The sequence below is a fragment of the Pseudophryne corroboree genome, chromosome 2 (genome assembly GCF_028390025.1).
Source record: "Pseudophryne corroboree isolate aPseCor3 chromosome 2, aPseCor3.hap2, whole genome shotgun sequence".
In the NCBI taxonomy this organism is placed as follows: domain Eukaryota; kingdom Metazoa; phylum Chordata; class Amphibia; order Anura; family Myobatrachidae; genus Pseudophryne; species Pseudophryne corroboree.
The window spans coordinates 193,928,446-193,955,907 of record NC_086445.1 but is presented as its reverse complement, the minus strand read 5'-3'; the positions used below and the strand labels follow the sequence as shown (position 1 = coordinate 193,955,907).

The 27,462-nt window shown below is 46.5% G+C and overlaps 1 protein-coding gene across 1 annotated transcript in view; it reads left to right on the top strand.

Moving 5' to 3' along the window:
* Positions 1 to 27,462, top strand: part of ZNF385A (zinc finger protein 385A) — a 334,020-nt gene that overhangs the window by 35,496 nt on the left and 271,062 nt on the right. The gene's annotated exons all lie outside the window — the stretch shown is intronic.

Genomic DNA, 27,462 nt, shown 5'->3' with positions numbered 1-27,462 from the left:
CTATGTGTGTCATTATTAGAGATGTGCACCGGAAATTTTTCGGGTTTTGTGTTTTGGTTTTGGGTTCGGTTCCGCGGCCGTGTTTTGGGTTCGACCGCGTTTTGGCAAAACCTCACCGATTTTTTTTTGTCGGATTCGGGTGTGTTTTGGATTCGGGTGTTTTTTTCAAAAAACACTAAAAAACAGCTTAAATCATAGAATTTGGGGGTCATTTTGATCCCAAAGTATTATTAACCTCAAAAACCATAATTTACACTCATTTTCAGTCTATTCTGAATACCTCACACCTCACAATATTATTTTTAGTCCTAAAATTTGCACCGAGGTCGCTGGATGACTAAGCTAAGCGACCCTAGTGGCCGACACAAACACCTGGCCCATCTAGGAGTGGCACTGCAGTGTCACGCAGGATGTCCCTTCCAAAAAACCCTCCCCAAACAGCACATGACGCAAAGAAAAAAAGAGGCGCAATGAGGTAGCTGTGTGAGTAAGCTAAGCGACCCTAGTGGCCGACACAAACACCTGGCCCATCTAGGAGTGGCACTGCAGTGTCACGCAGGATGTCCCTTCCAAAAAACCCTCCCCAAACAGCACATGACGCAAAGAAAAAAAGAGGCGCAATGAGGTAGCTGTGTGAGTAAGATAAGCGACCCTAGTGGCCGACACAAACACCGGGCCCATCTAGGAGTGGCACTGCAGTGTCACGCAGGATGTCCCTTCCAAAAAACCCTCCCCAAACAGCACATGACGCAAAGAAAAAAAGAGGCGCAATGAGGTAGCTGTGTGAGTAAGCTAAGCGACCCTAGTGGCCGACACAAACACCGGGCCCATCTAGGAGTGGCACTGCAGTGTCACGCAGGATGTCCCTTCCAAAAAACCCTCCCCAAACAGCACATGACGCAAAGAAAAAAAGAGGCGCAATGAGGTAGCTGTGTGAGTAAGCTAAGCGACCCTAGTGGCCGACACAAACACCTGGCCCATCTAGGAGTGGCACTGCAGTGTCACGCAGGATGTCCCTTCCAAAAAACCCTCCCCAAACAGCACATGACGCAAAGAAAAAAAGAGGCGCAATGAGGTAGCTGTGTGAGTAAGCTAAGCGACCCTAGTGGCCGACACAAACACCGGGCCCATCTAGGAGTGGCACTGCAGTGTCACGCAGGATGTCCCTTCCAAAAAACCCTCCCCAAACAGCACATGACGCAAAGAAAAAAAAGAGGCGCAATGAGGTAGCTGTGTGAGTAAGCTAAGCGACCCTAGTGGCCGACACAAACACCTGGCCCATCTAGGAGTGGCACTGCAGTGTCACGCAGGATGTCCCTTCCAAAAAACCCTTCCCAAACAGCACATGACGCAAAGAAAAAAAGAGGCGCAATGAGGTAGCTGTGTGAGTAAGATAAGCGACCCTAGTGGCCGACACAAACACCGGGCCCATCTAGGAGTGGCACTGCAGTGGCACGCAGGATGGCCCTTCCAAAAAACCCTCCCCAAACAGCACATGACGCAAAGAAAAAAAGAGGCGCAATGAGGTAGCTGTGTGAGTAAGATAAGCGACCCTAGTGGCCGACACAAACACCGGGCCCATCTAGGAGTGGCACTGCAGTGGCACGCAGGATGGCCCTTCCAAAAAACCCTCCCCAAACAGCACATGACGCAAAGAAAAAAAGAGGCGCAATGAGGTAGCTGTGTGAGTAAGATAAGCGACCCTAGTGGCCGACACAAACACCGGGCCCATCTAGGAGTGGCACTGCAGTGTCACGCAGGATGTCCCTTCCAAAAAACCCTCCCCAAACAGCACATGACGCAAAGAAAAAAAGAGGAGCAATGAGGTAGCTGTGTGAGTAAGATAAGCGACCCTAGTGGCCGACACAAACACCGGGCCCATCTAGGAGTGGCACTGCAGTGTCACGCAGGATGTCCCTTCCAAAAAACCCTCCCCAAACAGCACATGACGCAAAGAAAAAAAGAGGTGCAATGAGGTAGCTGTGTGAGTAAGCTAAGCGACCCTAGTGGCCGACACAAACACCTGGCCCATCTAGGAGTGGCACTGCAGTGTCACGCAGGATGTCCCTTCCAAAAAACCCTCCCCAAACAGCACATGACGCAAAGAAAAAAAGAGGCGCAATGAGGTAGCTGTGTGAGTAAGATAAGCGACCCTAGTGGCCGACACAAACACCGGGCCCATCTAGGAGTGGCACTGCAGTGGCACGCAGGATGGCCCTTCCAAAAAACCCTCCCCAAACAGCACATGACGCAAAAAATTAAATTAAGAAAAATTAATTAATTAATTAAATTAAGAAAAATTAAAGAAAAAAGAGGTGCAAGATGGAATTGTCCTTGGGCCCTCCCACCCACCCTTATGTTGTATAAACAGGACATGCACACTTTAACCAACCCATCATTTCAGTGACAGGGTCTGCCACACGACTGTGACTGAAATGACGGGTTGGTTTGGACCCCCACCAAAAAAGAAGCAATTAATCGCTCCTTGCACAAACTGGCTCTACAGAGGCACGATCTCCACCTCATCATCATCCTCCGATATATCACCGTGTACATCCCCCTCCTCACAGATTATCAATTCGTCCCCACTGGAATCCACCATCTCAGCTCCCTGTGTACTTTGTGGAGGCAATTGCTGCTGGTGAATGTCTCCACGGAGGAATTGATTATAATTCATTTTAATGAACATCATCTTCTCCACATTTTCTGGAAGTAACCTCGTACGCCGATTGCTGACAAGGTGAGCGGCGGCACTAAACACTCTTTCGGAGTACACACTTGTGGGAGGGCAACTTAGGTAGAATAAAGCCAGTTTGTGCAAGGGCCTCCAAATTGCCTCTTTTTCCTGCCAGTATAAGTACGGACTGTGTGACGTGCCTACTTGGATGCGGTCACTCATATAATCCTCCACCATTCTTTCAATGGTGAGAGAATCATATGCAGTGACAGTAGACGACATGTCCGTAATCGTTGTCAGGTCCTTCAGTCCGGACCAGATGTCAGCATCAGCAGTCGCTCCAGACTGCCCTGCATCACCGCCAGCGGGTGGGCTCGGAATTCTGAGCCTTTTCCTCGCACCCCCAGTTGCGGGAGAATGTGAAGGAGGAGATGTTGACAGGTCGCGTTCCGCTTGACTTGACAATTTTCTCACCAGCAGGTCTTTGAACCCCAGCAGACTTGTGTCTGCCGGAAAGAGAGATCCAAGGTAGGCTTTAAATCTAGGATCGAGCACGGTGGCCAAAATGTAGTGCTCTGATTTCAACAGATTGACCACCCGTGAATCCTTGTTAAGCGAATTAAGGGCTCCATCCACAAGTCCCACATACCTAGCGGAATCGCTCCGTGTTAGCTCCTCCTTCAATGTCTCCAGCTTCTTCTGCAAAAGCCTGATGAGGGGAATGACCTGACTCAGGCTGGCAGTGTCTGAACTGACTTCACGTGTGGCAAGTTCAAAGGGCATCAGAACCTTGCACAATGTTGAAATCATTCTCCACTGCGCTTGAGACAGGTGCATTCCACCTCCTATATCGTGCTCAATTGTATAGGCTTGAATGGCCTTTTGCTGCTCCTCCAACCTCTGAAGCATATAGAGGGTTGAATTCCACCTCGTTACCACTTCTTGCTTCAGATGATGGCAGGGCAGGTTCAGTTGTTTTTGGTGGTGCTCCAGTCTTCTGTACGTGGTACCTGTACGCCGAAAGTGTCCCGCAATTCTTCTGGCCACCGACAGCATCTCTTGCACGCCCCTGTCGTTTTTTTAAAAATTCTGCACCACCAAATTCAAGGTATGTGCAAAACATGGGACGTGCTGGAATTTGCCCATATTTAATGCACACACAATATTGCTGGCGTTGTCCGATGCCACAAATCCACAGGAGAGTCCAATTGGGGTAAGCCATTCCGCGATGATTTTCCTCAGTTGCCGTAAGAGGTTTTCAGCTGTGTGCGTATTCTGGAAAGCGGTGATACAAAGCGTAGCCTGCCTAGGAAAGAGTTGGCGTTTGCGAGATGCTGCTACTGGTGCCGCCGCTGCTGTTCTTGCGGCGGGAGTCCATACATCTACCCAGTGGGCTGTCACAGTCATATAGTCCTGACCCTGCCCTGCTCCACTTGTCCACATGTCCGTGGTTAAGTGGACATTGGGTACAACTGCATTTTTTAGGACACTGGTGAGTCTTTTTCTGACGTCCGTGTACATTCTCGGTATCGCCTGCCTAGAGAAGTGGAACCTAGATGGTATTTGGTAACGGGGGCACACTACCTCAAGAAATTGTCTAGTTCCCTGTGAACTAACGGCGGATACCGGACGCACGTCTAACACCAACATAGTTGTCAAGGCCTCAGTTATCCGCTTTGCAGCAGGATGACTGCTGTGATATTTCATCTTCCTCGCAAAGGACTGTTGGACAGTCAATTGCTTACTGGAAGTAGTACAAGTGGGCTTACGACTTCCCCTCTGGGATGACCATCGACTCCCAGCAGCAACAACAGCAGCGCCAGCAGCAGTAGGCGTTACACGCAAGGATGCATCGGAGGAATCCCAGGCAGGAGAGGAATCGTCAGAATTGCCAGTGACATGGCCTGCAGGACTATTGGCATTCCTGGGGAAGTAGGAAATTGACACTGAGGGAGTTGGTGGGGTGGTTTGCGTGAGCTTGGTTACAAGAGGAAGGGATTTACTGGTCAGTGGACTGCTTCCGCTGTCACCCAAAGTTTTTGAACTTGTCACTGACTTATTATGAATGCGCTGCAGGTGACGTATAAGGGAGGATGTTCCGAGGTGGTTAACGTCCTTACCCCTACTTATTACAGCTTGACAAAGGCAACACACGGCTTGACAAATGTTGTCCGCATTTCTGGTGAAATACTTCCACACCGAAGAGCTGATTTTTTTTTTATTTTGACCAGGCATGTCAATGGCCCTATTCCTCCCACGGACAACAGGTGTCTCCCCGGGTGCCTGACTTAAACAAACCACCTCACCATCAGAATCCTCCTGGTCAGTTTCCTCCCCAGCGCCAGCAACACCCATATCCTCCTCATCCTGGTGTACTTCAACACTGACATCTTCAATCTGACTATCAGGAACTGACTGCGGGTGCTCCTTCCAGCACTTGCAGGGGGCGTGCAAATGGTGGAAGGCGCATGCTCTTCACGTCCAGTGTTGGGAAGGTCAGGCATCGCAACCGACACAATTGGAGTCGGACTCTCCTTGTGGATTTGGGATTTCGAAGAACGCACAGTTCTTTGCGGTGCTACTGCTTTTGCCAGCTTGAGTCTTTTCATTTTTCTAGCGAGAGGCTGAGTGCTTCCATCCTCATGTGAAGCTGAACCACTAGCCATGAACATAGGCCAGGGCCTCAGCCGTTCCTTGCCACTCCGTGTGGTAAATGGCATATTGGCAAGTTTACGCTTCTCCTCCGACAATTTTATTTTAGGTTTTGGAGTCCTTTTTTTACTGATATTTGGTGTTTTGGATTTTACATGCTCTGTACTATGACATTGGGCATCGGCCTTGGCAGACGACGTTGCTGGCATTTCATCGTCTCGGCCATGACTAGTGGCAGCAGCTTCAGCACGAGGTGGAAGTGGATCTTGATCTTTCCCTAATTTTGGAACCTCAACATTTTTGTTCTCCATATTTTAATAGGCACAACTAAAAGGCACCTCAGGTAAACAATGGAGATGGATGGATACTAGTATACTTATGGATGGACTGCCGAGTGCCGACACAGAGGTAGCTACAGCCGTGGACTAACGTACTGTGTCTGCTGCTAATATAGACTGGATGATAATGAGATGAAATCAATATAATATCACTAGTACTGCAGCCGGACAGGTATGTATATTTATTATGTAATGACTGATGACGGACCTGCTGGACACTGTCAGCTCAGCAGCACCGCAGACTGCTACAGTAAGCTACTATACTATAGTAGTATGTACAAAGAAGAAAGAAAAAAAAAAAACCACGGGGAGGTGGTATACAATTATGGATGGACTGCCGAGTGCCGACACAGAGGTAGCTACAGCCGTGGACTACCGTACTGTGTCTGCTGCTAATATAGACTGGATGATAATGAGATGAAATCAATATAATATCACTACTAGTACTGCAGCCGGACAGGTATGTATATTTATTATGTAATGACTGATGACGGACCTGCTGGACACTGTCAGCTCAGCAGCACCGCAGACTGCTACAGTAAGCTACTATACTATAGTAGTATGTACAAAGAAGAAAGAAAAAAAAAACCACGGGGAGGTGGTATACAATTATGGATGGACTGCCGAGTGCCGACACAGAGGTAGCTACAGCCGTGGACTACCGTACTGTGTCTGCTGCTAATATAGACTGGATGATAATGAGATGAAATCAATATAATATCACTAGTACTGCAGCCGGACAGGTATGTATATTTATTATGTAATGACTGATGACGGACCTGCTGGACACTGTCAGCTCAGCAGCACCGCAGACTGCTACAGTAAGCTACTATACTATAGTAGTATGTACAAAGAAGAAAGAAAAAAAAAAACCACGGGGAGGTGGTATACAATTATGGATGGACTGCGGAGTGCCGACACAGAGGTAGCTACAGCCGTGGACTACCGTACTGTGTCTGCTGCTAATATAGACTGGATGATAATGAGATGAAATCAATATAATATCACTAGTACTGCAGCCGGACAGGTATGTATATTTATTATGCAATGACTGATGACGGACCTGCTGGACACTGTCAGCTCAGCAGCACCGCAGACTGCTACAGTAAGCTACTATACTATAGTAGTATGTACAAAGAAGAAAGAAAAAAAAAAACCACGGGGAGGTGGTATACAATTATGGATGGACTGCCGAGTGCCGACACAGAGGTAGCTACAGCCGTGGACTACCGTACTGTGTCTGCTGCTAATATAGACTGGATGATAATGAGATGAAATCAATATATATGTATATATAATATCACTAGTACTGCAGCCGGACAGGTATATATATTTATTATGTAATGACTGATGACGGACCTGCTGGACACTGTCAGCTCAGCAGCACCGCAGACTGCTACAGTAAGCTACTATAGTAGTATGTATAAAGAAGAATGAAAAAAAAAAAACCACGGGTAGGTGGTATACAATATTATATATATATATATATATTATATACAATTATATATATATATATATATATATATATATTAAACTGGTGGTGATTGATTATTAAACTGGTGGTCAGGTCACTGGTCACACTATCAGCAACTTGCAAGTAGTACTCCTAAGCAGACAATCACAAAATATATTATACTGGTCTGGTGGTCAGTGTGGTCACAATGGCAGTGTGGCACTGACTCTGGCAGCAAAAGTGTGCACTGTACGTTATATGTACTCCTGAGTCCTGCTCTCAGACTCTAACTGCTCCCCACTGTCAGTGTCTCCCCCACAAGTCAGATAATTAATACAGTCACACTATCTAATCTATATCACTTCAGCAAGTAGTAGTAGTATAGTAGTACTCCTCCTAATAATGCTCCCCAAAATTACTACTACTGTGTCTCTCTCTACTGTCTCACTCTCTTCTCTAAACGGAGAGGACGCCAGCCACGTCCTCTCCCTATGAATCTCAATGCACGTGTGAAAATGGCGGCGACGCGCGGCTCCTTATATAGAATCCGAGTCTCGCGATAGAATCCGAGCCTCGCGAGAATCCGACAGCGGGATGATGACGTTCGGGCGCGCTCGGGTTAACCGAGCAAGGCGGGAAGATCCGAGTCGCTCGGACCCGTGTAAAAAAAACTGAAGTTCGGGCGGGTTCGGATTCAGAGGAACCGAACCCGCTCATCTCTAGTCATTATGTGTATAAGGGCATTAATAATGTGCAAGGTGGAATAGATGAGGGAGTCGAAATACTTAGCTCTGTGTATCACCGTGGTGGTCCGAAGAGACTCTATGTTCGGGTCCCCGATATTGCGTTCGACCACGGACGGAGTGAAAAAGATAGAGAACACACAATGTGTGATATTGTAACATAAACAGTAGCAGATAAACTACATTGAATTCATCCGGCGTACCTCACTTACAATGTGAGTCGTCGGATGACAAATATAAAGGTATCTTTTTTCTCATAAAAGATGGTACTTCTTCACATGAACATGTGAAGAAGTACCATCTTTTATGAGAAAAAAGATACCTTTATATTTGTCATCCGACGACTCACATTGTAAGTGAGGTACGCCGGATGAATTCAATGTAGTTTATCTGCTACTGTTTATGTTACAATATCACACATTGTGTGTTCTCTATCTTTTTCACTCCGTCCGTGGTCGAACGCAATATCGGGGACCCGAACATAGAGTCTCTTCGGACCACCACGGTGATACACAGAGCTAAGTATTTCGACTCCCTCATCTATTCCACCTTGCATGAACGTTAGCGCCATCTTATCCACAACACCCCTTTTTTCTGTCCACATTCTAGGACCTTTTTGGGATAGGTCCTATTTTGGATTTAGAAGGCAGCTCACGGATACAAGAAGCGCCCTATAGGATTTTCACCCCGTTTTTTTCTACAACATTAATAATGTGCAGCATATATGTAACAGGGTACTACTGTATGTGTGTCATTATATGTATAGGGACACTAATAATGTGTAGGGGGCACTATGTGTCATTATGTGTATAAGGGCATTAATAATGTGCGGCATATGTGTAAGGGAGATTATGTGTAAAAGGGCATTAATAAAGTTGTCATAATGTGTAAGGCACATTATGTTTATAAGGACATTAATAAGGTGTCTCATGTGTAAGGGTCATTACTGTGTGGAATTATGTATATAAATGCATTACTAATGTGTGGCATTTTGTGTATAAGGTGCTCTACTATGTGACGTTGCGTATAGAAAGGGCACTACTGTGTCGTCTAATGTGAATAAAGAGCAATAGGGTGTGGTGTAATGTGAATAAGGAGCAATTCAGTGTGATGTAATATGAATAAGGGGCTCTACTGTGAGGAGTAACGTTTATAAGGTAAAGTGATACTACTGTGGGATGTAATATGAATTATGGACACTATCGCATGATCAAATGTGAATAAAGTTGCAGTACTGTGTGGCGTAATTGGAATTGGGGTTACTATTGTGTGGTCATGCCCCTTGCCAGCAAAATCACACCCCTTTTTGGGCTGTGCACCAAATGTGCGAACTGTTCCTATTTAAAATATAGGGGGTCCAAACACCAAAATAAGGACTGCTATGGGTGAGGGGTGATGGTGCTGGGAAAGAGGTGCAAGGTCAGAGGCGGAACCAGTGGTGGTGCTAGGGGGCACCAGCCAAAATCTTGCCTAGGGCATCATATTGGTTAGGGCCGGCTCTGAGTGCCGATCCTGTGTGTATGTAATATATATTTATAGTGCTGTAGAAATTAATTATTATTACCATTATTATATGTGGCAGACTTTGCCAAATCCACGGAGCCTAACCCAAACCCTCCCTGTGAGTGCCTAAACATAATGCCCGCCCCTCAGCCCAAACCTAACCTCAGAAAACGCTGTCTGAATGACCATGACATGCCTGCATTTACCCGACTACTCCCAGTTACCACCCCAAAATGCTGTCTACCTCTCACTCTCTTTGTGACTAATTCCTCAGTAAAAACACCATCGCAATATAATCACTGCGGCTCATACGCATGCGCAGTGCAAAAATATCGACCAATTTGTATACAATACTGCTTTGCGACCACATCTGAATGACCCTCACTAAACGTAAACCCCCCCATCCCAGCAGCATAACCCTAACACCCCCCTCCCCTGCAGCCTAGCCCTAACCGTCCTCTCCCACAGCCTACCCCGGTCTCCCTCCTGCAGCCTAAACCTAACCATCTACCCGATGCGCCGAATCTGCCCCCTCATGAGGAGGCAGGTCACGGGTCATACTGTTGTGACATCAGATGTCCTAGCCCACTTGGATCTAGCATCTACCACTACCAGACATTTGCTGCATTAGCTCTGCCTCAAGGCAGCATGTATCGACCACTGCTGTTGGACTGTGGCATTGAGAAAGCCTGAACAGCTGTGATTATTCTGAAAATATGGGAGGGGGGGGGGGGGCGGCGCCAGCCAGGGGCACTCAGACCTCTAGATACACCCCGGCCTACCAGTCACCTTAGACGGGGGCTTATTCTCCCAAACCGCCACATGAGGTAGGGTCAGCTAGAGCTAGTGTCACCACCTGCTTCTGATGGTATGAGAACGTGCGGCACTGAACAACTAAGTTGACGCACCATTTTTTCTTTCCTACAGGTGCCATCATAGCATATACTGTACATAAACATTTATTTTACACTACGCTTTTTTAAAAGAACCTTAGCACTCATTACCCTACAGATGTAGCCACGCTCATCGTTGCCGTGATGCGTGGAGCGACTAGTGTGCCCACGTCTATGGTGCATGTGTGCATACGCACGCACATGCAATATACTTCTATGTTGTGATCCCCAGCTGCATTTAGTCACAGTGCAGCTCGTACGCGCATTGCTGCGATGAGTATGCCATGCGAATGCATTGCGGCAACGATGAGCGTAGCTACATCTGTATATCCTTATCACCCCCTTAAAGAGCAGTAGTGGAACCACCATATAATAGAGTGATTTTTTTTTTTTACTTCTTAACTGGTTATCTCATTGGGATGGTAATGATATCCAGGTGGACGGGATGCCAGCTGTCAATATACCGACAGGTGCATCCCGGCTGCCAGAATACCGGCAGCGGGGCGAGCACAAAGAGTCCCCTTTTTTTATTCCAACTCTATGGGTGTCACGGACACCCATGAGTAGGAATAACCGTTGCGAGTGCTGTTGGCATTACTGGCTGGTGGGATTTCGGCACCGGGATCCTGAACCGCCGGGATCCCAACAGCCGGGATATTACCTACATTAGCCCTTACTAATCAATTAATTGAATTAATATATTAATCCCCTCATTACCTCCCTCACTATAATCAAAAATAAGTATTTAACATTCTTTAATTCCAATAAAAGCAATAGCTCTTCATCTTAACCCTTTCACCCCCATAATGACTACCCCCCAAATAATAATACTAATAACCCCCTTATATCTATTAATATTTATTATATACCGTTTAACCACCCTTTCAACATACCTGTAGCTGGGACAGAATATCTTATTTCTGTGGTGTTGCTATGGTGCAGCCAATGAGAGCAGCGTGGGAAATCAGATATCCTATGCAGAACAGACCTGGGGCGGAGCCACCGAGGAAGGGGAGGCAGTAACAGTATAGAAGAAGGCAGTACAATGGAGAAGAGTCCGGGAGTTCCAGGGATGGAGGCGCTGGGACCAACACACAGTAGCAATGCATCGCGTTAGAGGTGAGACTGGCCGCCGGGACCATCAGGGAGTAGGAGGGGCTAAACATGCACAATGCTGCTGTGGCTACATTCACCGACTGCACGGAGCGGAGGATATATGTTCGGTCTTTCACCTGACCGCCTAGCGCATCTCCGCTCCCAGAGACGGTGCTAGGGTGTTTAGCGCCCTCCTGCAAACTATAAATTTTGCGCCCTCCTACAAATACAGATGTGGCCGCTCTCATCCTACCCGCAAGCAGCCACATCACACTTGTGACTAGCCATGACAAGCTGCGTAGCGTTCGCGGAAGCATATCCTATGGATTTCGGGTGCATGCACAGCCACGGGCACGCTTATTGTGGAAAACGAGTTCCATTTGCCACAATTAGAGGCAGTGGCCAGTGGGTGACAGTGAGAGGAGGAAGGTGACAATGAGAGGTAGAGGGTGAAAACAGGTGGTGACGCGGACAGGGTGAGTCACTGGGTGACAGGAGAGAGAGGTAACAGGGAGAGGGTGAGAGTCAGTGGGTGACAGGAGAGATAAGTGATGGGGAGAGGGTGAGAGTCAGTGGGTGACAGGAAGACAGTGACGGGCAGAGGGGGAGAGTCAGTGGGTGACAGGGAGAGGGTGAGAGTCAGTGGGTGACAAGGAGAGGTTGACAGGAGAAAGAGGTGATTGGGAGAGGGTGAGACAGTCAGTGAGTGACAGGGAGAGTGTAACAGGAGAAAGAGGTGACGGGCAGAGGATGAGAATCAGTGGGTGACAGGAGAGATAGGTGGTGGGGAGAGGGTGAAAGTCAGTGGGTGACAGGAGAAAGGTGATTGGGAGAGGGTGAGAGTCAGTGAGTGACAGGGAGAGTGTAACAGGAGAAAGAGGTGACAGGCAGAGGATGAGAGTCAGTGGGTGACAGGAGAGATAGGTGATGGGGAGAGGGTAAGAGTCAATGGGTGACACGGACAGGGTGACAGGAGAAAGAGGTGATTGGGAGAGGGTGGGAGTGAATGAGTGACAGGGAGAGTGTAACAGGAAGAAGAGGTGACGGGCAGAAGGTGAGTGCCAGTGGGTTTCAGGAGAGATAGGTGATGGGGAGAGGGTGAGAGTCAGTGGGTGACAGGGAGAAGGTGGCAGGAGAAAGAGGTGATTGGGAGAGTGTGAGAGTCAGTGGGTGACAGGGAGAGTGTAACAGGAGAAAGTGGTTACGGGCAGAGGATGAGAGTCAGTGGATGACAGGAGAGATAGGTGACAGGGAGAGGGGGAGTTAGTGGGTGACAGGGAGAGGGTGAAAGGAGAAAGATGATAGGGAGAGGGTGAGAGTCAGTGGGTGACAGGGAGAGTATAACAGGAGAAAGGTGACGGGCAGAGGGTGAGAGTCAGTTGGTGACAGGAGAGGTAGGTGACTGGGAGAGGGTGAGAGTCAGTGGGTGACAGGGAGAGAGTGACAGGAGAAAGAGATGATGGGGAGAGGGTGAGAGTCAGTGGGTGACAGGACAAAGAGATGATGGGGAGAGGGTGGGAGTCAGCAGGGGCGGATTGGGAACAAAGAGCGGCCCTGGAAAAATTTGTACTAGTGGCCCCACTTGGGCAGCACCAGAGGTGTAAGGTCTAGCCATGGGCTATGGCAGCAGCACCCTCCCCCCAAGACTTTCCAGATAGTGGGGATGTCCAGCATCAGGGGGAAGTTAAAAGGAAATAAAATTAAATGTTATGAGCACATTATATGATACACCTTTAGAATTTAGGAAACTATATAATTCTTTAGAAAGATATATTTTCTTGCTTATTACACCAACCGTATCCCATCCAAGCAGGCAGACAGAGCATACACTAGATCATCTGCAATCACAGGCTAAGTGGCAAAGTCATTTTCATATATGCAAATTGTTTGGCATCTTATTCATTATGTCTATATTATTCATTATGTCTATAAATAGGACCACATGTCCTCAAACAAAACAGGCCCCGTGGGTGCGTCGGCCCACCGGGAATCTTCGCTGTAGACCCTATGGGCAATCAGCCTCTGGGAGTCAGTGAGTGACAGGAAAGAGGTTACAGCAGGGGAGAGGCAGTGGTTGACAAGCAGTGGACATTAATATACCAGTCTCTCCCACACACACATTGTTAATTTGTTACTCCCCCCCCTCCCAGCACACATTAATATACCACCCCTAGCACACAATATACTACTCCCAGCACACATTAATATACCACACCCAGCACACATTAATATACCACTCCCCCCCAGCACATATTTATACCACCCCCTTCCCTAGCACATATAAATATGCCACTTTCCCCAGTGTATCAGCTTCAGAGTGTACCTGAGTGTATGCTCCTCCGTATGGTATGGCTGACTGCTAGACCTGCTGGGCGGTTCCTCTTCATGCCTTAAGGTTCCTCCAGTGTAGACACGTGCACCATGTGATTTCCTGTTCCTGCTTCTAATCAGGAAGCAGACTCAGAGTCAGCAGAGCATCGGGAAGTAGCTGCCCGGCATCTGCTATAAGCACAGTGCAGCATGTGGCTGAAAATGAAAAATAAAAGTGCCTGGGCCCCGAAAATGATAGAGAGCTGTAACCCTCTACATAAATGTGCCATTGATGGGATATGGGCAGCGGACAGGTGCTGAAGACTACTGTGTCTTTAGTGGCAGGGGGAATGAAGGAGTGGGGACAATGCTGCAGCAGGTCTGTCATCCCACTTGAGCGGTGCAGCGGGGAGGAGCCGGGAGGAGAGGGAAGGGGGGGGGGAGTGCCCTCTAACGAGTTCAGACTAAACTGTAGAGCTTCTATTTATGCTGCTGGCGCCGTTGCTGCCTGTCATACGTTGTGACAGACGCAGGCTGCGGCAGCAACACTGGAAAGTGTACGTGACATCAGCAATGTGTAGAAGCAGAGTGGGGAGAGAGAGCCTCTGGTGTCCGGTGCCTCCTTGCTTTGTAGACTGTGCTGAGTAGGTAGCGCCAGCACTGTCCACTCCTCCTGTACATGATCGGCGTCTCTTTATGTTTGGGGCTGCGAGCCTGCATACTGATTGCGCCGAGTGTGAAGCATCTGGTGTTTCCTTTTTTGTTCCTTTCCCTGATGTGATATCAAGATCATACATACCTCAGTTTCTTTCTAGGTCACTAAGCTAAACAGTAGTGAAAACACCACCCAAATTCATCCAGTAGTTTTTTGCAAACGAATGGACAGACAAACAGACACACATTTTTAATTTGTTTTTCCGTCTCCACAGTCATAATCAGTCCCTAGAAGTATATTTCTCCAAGAAAAATTGTACCATGAGGTTAAACAAACCACCGCACAAATAGTGTTTTTAATAGAGGAATCAAGAGTGTGTATATAGGAAATCCATATATTGAGTCTTTTATCTTTGTTAATGGATGAAATAGATGTTGCACCCTAGGCATTAATAATGTTAAGGATAATGGGCCTAGGGGCTAATTCAGTAAGGAACGCAAAATTGCTAAAACGTAAAAATTGCGGAAATCCGCGTAGTGCGCATGCGCACGGAACGCAACGGTCATGGGCGAAGTAGAATCTACGTCTAAAATTACAACTTCTCAGACGTAGCAAAAACTGCGTATTCACTCCGAAAAGTAGGCGTGTAGGGGGTATACCAAAGGGCTGGTCTCGCAAAAATTACGAGCAGGGGCGTGTTGTGGGCGTATGCAGTTTTTTGAGAGGCGGTGCCTACACATTTTTTGCAACTGAACGCACATTTATGGTGTGCAGTTTCTGAGTGACTACAGGTCTACCTTAAAATCTGCACAAGCTGACCTCAGTTGTAGAATGTTGGATATATACTGCAATCATTGCTTCATTACACCCAGCTGAAGCAGCGCACACTGCTGACCACAATTCAGTAGCATTGAAACGTAACAACATGTAAGGGAGCTTTAAACTATTTAACACATGTATTACTCTAAAATATATGTTAGTAACCTAATAATTCTTTAAGTTAATAACAATGCAGGTTTGTCAAGAACACACTTGTTTTTCTACAAGCATGTACAATAACATTTACAAGCAAGTTTTTTTTTTAATTAATGGCTTTTAGTTTAAAAGCTGAGTTATTTATTATTATTAAATTTTATTTATAGGGCGTCACAAGTGTTTCGCAGCGCCGTACAAGGGACAGTACAGGGAGACAAAACTTAGCATTAAAGAAAAGAAATAACAAAAATAGAGTACAGGTAACAAAGAGCACCACAATTCTCAAAACATAATACAGCTTAGATGTAAGTAGCTAGAGAGTAATCATTGTACTACTTGGGGCTGGCGGCCATAGATAGAGATGAGCCTTTAGCAGTAGGAGAAAAAGCAGGTAAAGATGGTCGCTGAGTAGGAGAGAGCTGCGAGTGAAATGTGTCGAGAAGAGGGCTTTGACAACAAGTGGAAAGAGGGCCCTGCTCTGAAGAGCTAACAATCTAGTGGGGAGGGGAGACAGACAGATGACATGAGGTGCAAGCAAGCAGGAGGAAACATGATGGCAGTATGCAAGCAAAGCAGAGATGTTCAAGGCATGGGGCAGGGGGCTGGAGGAGCAGCCTAAGGACTAGGTTATGCATCGGAGGGGTACGCTTTGATAAATAGGTGGGTTTTCAGTGCCTGTTTGAAGCTTTGCAAGGTGGGGAGAGTCTAATGGAGCGGGGGAGAGCGTTCCACTGAATCGGTGCAGCACGGGCAAAATCTTGAACTTGTGCATGGGAAGCAGTGACCTGGGCAGATGAGAGGCGACGGTTAACGGCCGACCGTAGTGGGTGGGAGGGAGTTTGAAGGGAGAGGATGTTGAAGATGTAGGGAGCAGTGGAATTAGAGATGGCCTTGTATGTGAGGATGAGGAGTTTGAAGAGGATTCTGTAGGGGAATGGGAGCCAGTGTAGATTTTGTCGAAGGGGAGTGGCAGATGTGGAGCGGCGGGAGAGGAAGATGAGCCTAGCTGCGGAGATGAGGACGGATTGGAGGGGAGCGAGATGGGAGCAAGTGAGGCCAGTGAGGAGAACATTGCAGTAGTCGAGTCGTGAGATGACCAGTGAGTGGATGATAAGTTTAGTTGCACTCTGGGAGAGAAATGGCCTGATGCGAGCAATGTTGCGTAGCTGGAAGCGACAGGATTGCACCAGAGCTGGGAAATAGGTTGCAAAGGAGAGGGAGGAGTCAAGAGTGACGCCCAGGCTGCGGAGTAGGGGAACGGGGGAGATGATTGTGTTGTCAACAGTGATAGAGATATTTGTAGGGGGTGTTGCTCTGGCTGGGGGAAAGATAATGGGTTCAGTTTTGTCCATGTTGAGCTTCAGAGAGCGCTCAGACATCCAGGAGGAGATGGCAGAGAGGCAGCTGGAGACCTGAGAGAGGACAGAGGGGGACAGATCAGGACATGAGAGGTAGAGTTGTGTGTCATCAGCATAGAGGTGGTATTGAAGGCCAAAGAAGTTAATGAGCGCACCCAGGGAAGAGGTATACAGGGAGAACAGAAGGGGGCCTAGGACAGAAACCTGAGGGACATCAACAGGAAGGATGGAAGGGTGCGAGTTGGTTCCACAGGCAGACACAGAGAAGGAGCGGATAGTGAGGTAAGAGGTAAACCAGTCAAGGACGGTGCTATGATTTATGATTTAAAGCAACAATCAATTATTATCTTCAAAAATCATACCCACATACATGTGTAAGGTTTTTTGTTTTGTTTTTTCCCCTTGACAAAGAAACATATGTTCAATAACAGCACCACAATAATTGGGATTTTGTGGACATTTTAATTATGCACCACTTTTTTTTTTTTATATTTTCACATTAAACAATACCATAAGGAATGTTAATAATAACAAAGAAACATTAATATGCCATGTATGTAAACTTTCAACATAAAAAAACAACAATTTGGTTTTCCTTTTTCCGCGTACGTTTGTGGATTCAGCAGCGGAAGTAGCTTGTCTTGTTGTTCGATGCATCCTGTCAGTAGGCATGGTTGGCTCAATGTTATGTGTGGCTGATGTTAAATTGTGACATCAGAAACCTTTACGCAAATAATGCGACTAAGTGTACGTTTTACGCAAAAAAAATACAGATTTTTAAAATCTCATCGCAAAATTAGCAAATTTGACAAGTCCACCTTTTTTTTTTTGTAACATTAAATTAGTGCTGCAGATTTTCCATTTGGGCGTGCTTTCGAAATTTTGCGATTGGTCGCAGTTTTTGCAAATTTGTACTTTTTACGATCCTTACTGAATTAGCACTCTAATTCAGAGTTGATCGCAGCAGCAAATTTGTTAGCAGTTGGGCAAAACCATGGGGGTCATTCTGAGTTGATCGCTCGCTGCCTTTTTTCGCAGCATAGCGATCAGGCTAAAAACCGTCTGTTCTGTGCATGAGTATGGGCCGCAGGGGTAGGGCCTGACATGCAGGGCGGACTAACCCTGTGCTGGGCGTCCCCCCGCATGTCAGAGTAAATAGTCGTTGATGTGCTAAATTTAGCATATCTACGAACAACTCTGAATTACCCCCTTATTTAGGTTGGCCCACTGATGTGATTGCATTGGGCCATTGTTTGCTGTAGTGCGCACATGCAGTTCCCGTTTGCATGTAAACGCAGGCAGAGGCAATCAGGGGGGTGACGTGGAGTTGTGCGGCGGTGATGCAGCATTGGGTGGGTGTGGCATTGGAAATGGGGGTGGGTTCAGGGCATCACAAGCGGCTGCTGCAACCCGAAAAATGGCCACTCTGCATCCGCCTACGTAGCATGGCTGCGGAGGCAGAGGGGCATCCACAATTCAGTGATGCAATCGCAACTGAATTGCAATCGCATCGCTGCCAAGATTTGCATGCCTTGCCCTGTGCTGTGCTGCCCCCAGCATGTGACTACGATTAGTGCGTGGTCGCAGAAACCCCTTAATTATATGAAAAGTAGAAAGAATATATTAGAAATATATTTTTGTATTATTCTAATCATTGTTATACTCAAAACTCTGAAGTAACAAGTCAATGGCAGGTGAGGCAATGCCTATCTTTTCTGCACACCTCTAATCAAAACTCACCACATTTCCAGCAGTATATACACCACTGCACCTGTGTATAACGCCCAAATGAACCCTTTGGCTCATAAATTATGTGTAAATCTGGCTCTAGTACTAGCCAGTGCATCCCGAGCCATTTACCTCACCACACGTCCTTGGGGTACGGGGAGGTCCCCGTGCTGCACACCCTGCACTGACTGATTCACCACCACCCACACAGATGTATCTACTATTATTACAGTACTACCATTGTGTTGCTTTGTTGAGGGGCATCCCCAACAATATTATATACAATGTCTTATATACAGTGATTACGTGTTGTGAATGGTTATTTGAGATGCCTGATCATTACCTACCATTGTGAGAGTTTGGTTAGGGGGGAGCACCCCACCATCAGGGCCGGCAACAGACATCTTGGGGCCCGGGACAGGGATATCTTTGGGGCCCCCTAAGAGGAACGGAATTTATTGCGCTATATAATAAACTGTTATTAAATAAATATATATATTTTTATCTACAGTATACAGATATATAAATATGTATATCTCTCCTTCCTCCCCCGGACCCTCACACACACCACGGTCTGTCTCTCCCCAATAACTTTATGATGATTTCCTGCTAACATACCTGCTGGACATAAAGTGGTATAAAATTGGGGCCCCTCTGACCCTTGGGGCCCAGTACAGGTGTCCCCTTTGACCCCCCCTGTCGCCGGCCCTGCCCACCATACAGCAATTTCATTCACAGATTATCATATGTGTGTGTGTGTCCCACAAGGTGATTACTGGGGAACAATTGCACGCTTACTGTATTACATGATGATCTGTTTTTTTCTTTTCTTCCTCCCTTTATGTAGGAACTACACATCTGCTGAAGTGGAAGAAAGAGCATCTTATCGGGAAATGTGCTTATTGTTTTCTTTATGCGCCTACATTGAGTATTAGAAACTGTGTTTAAACTTTGTATGTTTGGGGAAAAAGGTGTGACCCCATTTTCTATACTATACCGAGGCCGCTAAAGGATGCGCACTAGGGGGGTCATTCAGACCTGATCACATGCTAGGATTTTTCGCTGCGCTGCGATCAGGTCAGAACTGCACATGCATATGCACCACAATGCACAGGTGTGTCGCACGGTTACAAATCGGATCATTGCTGTGTAATGGATCGTACAAAGAATACATTCGCATGGGCGATTGCAAGGAGACTGCCAGGAAGAAGGCATTTGTGGGTGGCAACTGACCGTTTTCTGGGAGTGTTTGGAAAAACGCAGGCGTGTCCAAGCATTTGCAGGATGGGTGTCTGACGTCAGTTCCTGCCCCGGACAGGCTGAAGTGATCGCAGCGGCTGAGTAAGTCCTGGGCAACTCGGAAACTGCACAAAACTTTTTTGTACCACTCGGCTGCACATGCGTTCGCACACTTGCAAAGCAAAAATACACTCCCCTATGGGCGGCGACTATCTGCTCGCAGCAGTGCAAAAACCCCTAGCGAGTGATCAGGTCTGAATTAGGCCCAGGGACCATATCATTTTGTATTCCCATCCCTATGCTCGCCTGGTGGCACTATCCTTCTGATGATATATTCGGAAAGAAGGTCTCTTTGTAGGAGCAGCAAACACTCTCTTCTGCACATTCGCCATCACTATGATTAATTACCAGAATGATGAGGTATGGGGGAAGCTTTCTGCATGAGGGGTGGGGCGCTGCACATTGGCCCCCCCAGCCTCAAAATACCATAACAGATACTGAATTAACCAATACCAGTCAAGATAAGACCCCCCCACCACCACCTTTTGCATCATAATCGCCCCACCACCATGATTCAAAGCAAATATCATCATGACCCCCAAAGCACGCATTTCACTGTTGGGTGGGATGCATGGGGTTCTCTAGTTCTCCAGATTTGTCAGTTTCGCAGAATTTTGGCATGTGAAGCACATACCAGATGCTGCTAAATATTTTGAAGTGTAGGTCTCCTCTGTTCATGTACAGAGTGGCTGAAGACAAAATAGCTAAAATGTTGTACCTGCTGGTTCATACTAATGGGAAATAATAGAAACTTATTTATGCTTCTATTCATTGATAAGTGACGTCTAACTCTCAGTAAGTAGCCATTTCAAGGTTATTTAAAAGCTTAATAGAATTAAGCTTTTAAGCATCAATGCAGCAAGAAATAGAAACAGATCTTGCTGTTCATGAGATGGAAATAAAAAGAATATCCAGCTAGTAGAAAAAACACAGATATTTATTGTATTGTCTGCAAAACACCTGGAACAACAGTTCACAGAAAATAAATAGCCATATATTTTATATATATATATATATATATATATATTAGAGATGAGCGGGTTCGGTTTCTTTGAATCCGAACCCGCACGAACTTCACTTTTTTTTCCACGGGTCCGAGCGACTCGGATCTTCCCGCCTTGCTCGGTTAACCCGAGCGCGCCCGAACGTCATCATGACGCTGTCGGATTCTCGCGAGGCTCGGATTCTATCGCGAGACTCGGATTCTATATAAGGAGCCGCGCGTCGCCGCCATTTTCACTCGTGCATTGAGATTGATAGGGAGAGGACGTGTCTGGCGTCCTCTCCATTAGAATAGAGATAGATAGATTAGATAGAGAGAGATTGTGCAGAGTCGCAGACAGAGTTAGTTTACCACAGTCAGTGACCAGTGCAGTTGCTAGTTAACTTTTATTTAATATAATATATCCGTTCACTTCTCTCTGCTATATCCGTTCTCTGCCTGAAAAAAAAAACGATACACAGCACAGTCAGTCACACAGTGTGACTCAGTCTGTGTGCACTCAGCTCAGCCCAGTGTGCTGCACAGTCATCAATGTATAAATTAAAAGCTTATAATTAATTGTGGGGGAGACTGGGGAGCACTGCAGGTTGTTAGCAGGAGCCAGGAGTACAATTATATTAATTAACAGTGCACACTTTTGCTGCAGGAGTGGTGACCAGTGCCTGACCACCAGTATAGTATTGTTGTATACTACTAATATCTCTTTAAATATCAACCAGTCTATATTAGCAGCAGACACAGTACAGTGCGGTAGTTCACGGCTGTGGCTACCTCTGTGTCGGCACACGGCAGGCAGTCCGTCCGACCAGAATTGTATTATTTATTATTATATACCTACCACCTAACCGTGGTTTTTTTTTCATTCTTTATACCGTCATAGTGTCATCCTAATTGTTACGAGTATACTACTATCTCTTTATCAACCAGTGTACAGTGCGGTAGTTCACGGCTGTGGCTACCTCTGTGTCGGCACACGGCAGGCAGTCCGTCCGACCAGAATTGTATTATTTATTATTATATACCTACCACCTAACCGTGGTTTTTTTTTCATTCTTTATACCGTCATAGTGTCATCCTAATTGTTACGAGTATACTACTATCTCTTTATCAACCAGTGTACAGTGCGGTAGTTCACGGCTGTGGCTACCTCTGTGTCGGCACACGGCAGGCAGTCCGTCCGACCAGAATTGTATTATTTATTATTATATACCTACCACCTAACCGTGGTTTTTTTTTCATTCTTTATACCGTCATAGTGTCATCCTAATTGTTACGAGTATACTACTATCTCTTTATCAACCAGTGTACAGTGCGGTAGTTCACGGCTGTGGCTACCTCTGTGTCGGCAGTCGGCAGGCAGTCCGTCCATCCATAATTGTATTATTATTATAATATATACCACCTAACCGTGGTTTTTTTTTCATTCTTTATACCGTCATAGTGTCATACTAGTTGTTACGAGTATACTACTATCTCTTTATCAACCAGTGTACAGTGCGGTAGTTCACGGCTGTGGCTACCTCTGTGTCGGCAGTCGGCAGGCAGTCCGTCCATCCATAATTGTATTATTATTATAATATATACCACCTAACCGTGGTTTTTTTTTCATTCTTTATACCGTCGTCATAGTGTCATACTAGTTGTTACGAGTATACTACTATCTCTTTATCAACCAGTGTACAGTGCGGTAGTTCACGGCTGTGGCTACCTCTGTGTCGGCAGTCGGCAGGCAGTCCGTCCATCCATAATTGTATTATTATTATAATATATACCACCTAACCGTGTTTTTTTTTTCATTCTTTATACCGTCGTCATAGTGTCATACTAGTTGTTACGAGTATACTACTATCTCTTTATCAACCAGTGTACAGTGCGGTAGTTCACGGCTGTGGCTACCTCTGTGTCGGCAGTCGGCAGGCAGTCCGTCCATCCATAATTGTATTATTATTATAATATATACCACCTAACCGTGGTTTTTTTTTCATTCTTTATACCGTCGTCATAGTGTCATACTAGTTGTTACGAGTATACTACTATCTCTTTATCAACCAGTGTACAGTGCGGTAGTTCACGGCTGTGGCTACCTCTGTGTCGGCAGTCGGCAGGCAGTCCGTCCATCCATAATTGTATTATTATTATAATATATACCACCTAACCGTGGTATTTTTTTTTCTTTCTTTATACCGTCATAGTGTCATACTAGTTGTTACGAGTATACTACTATCTCTTTATCAACCAGTGTACAGTGCGGTAGTTCACGGCTGTGGCTACCTCTGTGTCGGAACTCGGCAGGCAGTCCGTCCATCCATAATTGTATTATTATTATAATATATACCACCTAACCGTGGTTTTTTTATTGCGCCTCATTGCACCTCTTTTTTTCTTTGCGTCATGTGCTGTTTGGGGAGGGTTTTTTGGAAGGGCCATCCTGCGTGACACTGCAGTGCCACTCCTAGATGGGCCCGGTGTTTGTGTCAGCCACTAGGGTCGCTAATCTTACTCACACAGCTACCTCATTGCGCCTCTTTTTTTCTTTGCGTCTTGTGCTGTTTGGGGAGGGTTTTTTGGAAGGGACATCCTGCGTGACACTGCAGTGCCACTCCTAGATGGGCCCGGTGTTTGTGTCGGCCACTAGGGTCGCTTATCTTACTCACACAGCGACCTCGGTGCAAATTTTAGGACTAAAAATAATATTGTGAGGTGTGATGTGTTCAGAATAGGCTGAAAATGAGTGTAAATTATGTTTTTTGAGGTTAATAATACTTTGGGATCAAAATTACCCCCAAATTCTATGATTTAAGCTGTTTTTTAGGGTTTTTTGAAAAAAACACCCGAATCCAAAACACACCCGAATCCGACAAAAAAAATTCGGTGAGGTTTTGCCAAAACGCGTTCGAACCCAAAACACGGCCGCGGAACCGAACCCAAAACCAAAACACAAAACCCGAAAAATTTCAGGCGCTCATCTCTAATATATATATATATATATATATATATATATTATACACACACAGTGACGTGCGGTGAGGTGTTTGGCTGGGGAGGCATATATAATCACAATGCACTGTTGCACCTCACTGCAGCTGCCCCCCCTCTCTAACCTGGGATGATGCTGCCGCTGCTGTTGGCTGGGCAGGCGGACCCAAAGGAGGAACGAGAGGGGAGAATGCGGGCACTACCGCCGCTGCATGCACTCTTGCTCTGGGCTTCCCGAGGCCACTGCTGCTGTAGTGACCCGGGACAGTTCCAACATTGGCCCTCATTCCGAGTTGATCGCTCGCTAGCTGCTTTTAGCAGCAGTGCACACGCTAGGCCGCCGCCCCCTGGGAGTGTATTTTAGCTTAGCAGAAGTGCGACCGAAAGGTTAGCAGTTCTGCTACTAAAAAATGTAATGCAGTTTCAGAGTGGCTCGATAATTACTCCTAGCTTGCGATGACTGCAGTCAGTTTAGTTCCTGGTTTGACGTCACAAACACGCCCTGCGTTCGGCCAGCCACTCCCCCGTTTATCCAGCCACTCCTGCGTTTTTACCTGGCACGCCTGCGTTTTTTAGCACACTCCCTGAAAACGCTGAGTTGCCGCCCAGAAACACCCACTTCCTGTCAATCAAACAACGAACACTGGAGCTACTGAAAAGCGTCGCTGGAGCTTGTGTAAAACTACAAAGTTTTGTGTGAAAGTACTTAGCGCATGCACAGTACCATGCGCATGCGCAGAAATGCCGCTTTTTAGCCTGATTGCTACGCTGCGAAAATCGGCAGCGAGCGATCAACTCGGAATGAGGGCCATTAGTAACTGCTGCTTCCCCCCGCCGCATATGGGTGATTGGACCAGCGGATCCAGTACTGGATCCGCTGTCCAATCACAGCTGTCTCGCTGACAGGGGCATGCCTGAAAGCCCATCACTGTCAGCGAGGCACTTGTATAAGTGCCGCTTTCCCCTCTTTTACTAATGGGCTTTTACAGCCCAGCGCTTGGCCCCGCCCCCTGCTTCATCCTTGTTCCCATTGTCTGCGGGAAGCACTTGCTATCAGTGCCTCCCAAACTAAATTACTAGACTAAAATTATTAGAATAATATAAAGAGGATACATATGACACAGAATATGTGTCTTATGGATCTTCTTTGTATTATTTTCATAATTAATGACAGGGAAGGCACTGCCCTTCTTCAGGAGGCACTGTCCTTCTTCAGGATACAACAAATAAAGTTTTTAAGTTTTGTTATGTTTCACATTTCTCACATGACATAGCATCTTGAATAAAATGCTGGGAATGCGTTGAAACGTTGGTGACCTGCACTATGCTTGCACTTTGTTGATATGATATTGGCTTGAATACAATTTGATTCACTATTTTGAAAAATCCAAAGGAGTGCCACCTGGTTCATTACCACAAGGAGGAGATATGCCATCCCGGTAATGGAACCCATCTACCTGTATGTACCTAGAGGAAGGCACGCTGGTATATAATATATGGAAAGTGAGTGCCATAAGAATATATTGGTATATATAAAATATATACACACATATACGGGTGGGTATTTTGAGAAAGATCCAAGCAAGGACCAAAATGTTGATGTTGGATCAATGGTAGCAATATGAATAAATCCTACTGATTATTGAGAAGCCTGTTGATTACACCCCTTATTGGCTACTGTATTTGGTGCATGATTACACTCTATTGGTGGTCACCCCAACAATTGTACAGTAACGTGAGTGTGGACCTAATGGATACACTTTTTGTCTCTGTTGTCTTTTTTTATTTGGAGTGCCGCCTTTGGGACATTATATACAGTGATCGAAGTAGGCCGGTATGCAGCAGTATGGCATACCGGCACTTCGTTTCCACTGACCCGGAAGTCTGGCTTTTTATTGAATTAAAAAGAGTGCAGCAGGAGGCGGGGGAAGTGGCTAGCCTGCTGCCCTTACATGATGCTGCTCCCTTCCCTGTCGGAGCCCCGTGGGGTGTGCCCGGCTCTCATCCCTGCTGCCACCGGAGCCCCACTGGGCGCCCACCTGGGGTGTGCCTGGTTCCTGTACCTGCCGCCACTGGAGCCACGCAGGGCGCCCATCAAGACTGGTAGGCTTTAATATTAGATCACAATCCCCAATATGTCCCCCTCCCACCTTGCGTCCTCTCCCACCCAGTGTCCAAATCCCCAATATGTCCCTCTACCACCCTGCGTCCTCTCCCACCCAGTGTCCCAATCCACAATATGTCCCTCTCCCACCTTGTGTCCTCTCCCACCCAGTGTCCCAATCAACAATATGTCCCTCCCCCACCCTGCGACCTCTCCCACCCAGTGTCCTAATCCCCAATATGTCCCTCTCCCACCCTGCGTCCTCTCCCACTCAGTGTTCCAATCCCCAATATGTCCCTCTCCCACCCTGCGTCCTCTCCCACCCAGTGTCCCAATCCACAATATGTCCCTTTCCCACCCTGCGACCTCTCCCACCCAGTGTCCTAATCCCCAATATGTCCCTCTCCCACCTTGCGTCCTCTCCCACCCTGCGTCCCAATCCCCAATATGTCCCTCCCCCACCCTGCATCCTCTCCCACCCAGTGTCCCAATCCCCAATATGTTCCCCTCCCACCCTGCGTCCTCTCCCACCCAGAATATCCCCCTTCCTCTGTCCCTATCCCCATTATGTCCTCCTCCCACCCTGCATCACCCCCCCCCCCATCCCCCTCAGTCCTCCCTCCACCATGTGCCTCTTAAGGATACGACCCTTGTGGTGATAGGCCACACACCTTTTCTGGCATGCACACACAGTACACCCTGGAGTAGACACTATACCCCTTTCAATTTTCCATACCCCCACTTCCAAATTCCCACTTAGACCACTGATTTTATATATATATATATATATATATATATATATATATATATTTGTATGTATAAAAACAGTTACAGGTCCGGCACTACATATTAATTGATATACTTAGCTGTTGCCCCCACAATTAGATGAATACAGCCCACAGGTGCGGCACTCCACGCATAGAAAAAGCAATACAATAGGCAGTGTCGCACCTGTGGGCTCTATCTGTCTGTCTGTCTGTCTGTCTGTCTGTCTGTCTGTCTATCTATCTATCTATCTATCTATCTATCTATCTATCGTATATATCTGCCATGAGTCAGAACATTGATGTGCAATTTTAGAGCCATGAGACAAAGCTAAATAGGATTATCATTTTATGCAGTTATGTCAATCTAGAAAAAGACCATCTATATGTACTAATCAATCATAACTTTGTGTGTACATTTTGTTAATTCCATGTCACACCCATGCTTCTAGTTAGGGGCCTGTTGTATTATTGCACATTACAATGACAGTGTGCTGAGTCTGAGAGCTAGGGATTCTTCAGGGCTGTCATGAATTACTGCCAAAGAAATTTAACTTCATCTCTGCAGTCAGGGGAAAACAGCTGTGTCCTTGAGATATGCTGACTGGTCAGGGTTCTTTAGAAATGTCTCTAATTAATAGGCAGTGAATTAAATACAATTATATTAAACAGTCTTTATAGCTAGGCTTAAAATTGGATAACTGCATTATCCTGTTAGTGGCACCTGAGGTAGCTGTCTGTGTATCGCTTCTGTACCAGTTAACCTGTAGATGGCATATATATTTGGGCATGATGCAGTCCGCACCTCATGTTTTGTGCGTTTTTGATTACGCATGCTCCGGAACCAAGTGTATACAGCTATGTGCGATGCAGAGGTATCCGCAAACCAAATGCATCTCCGCATGACACTGATAGGGCGTAACTGTTTTTTTAATG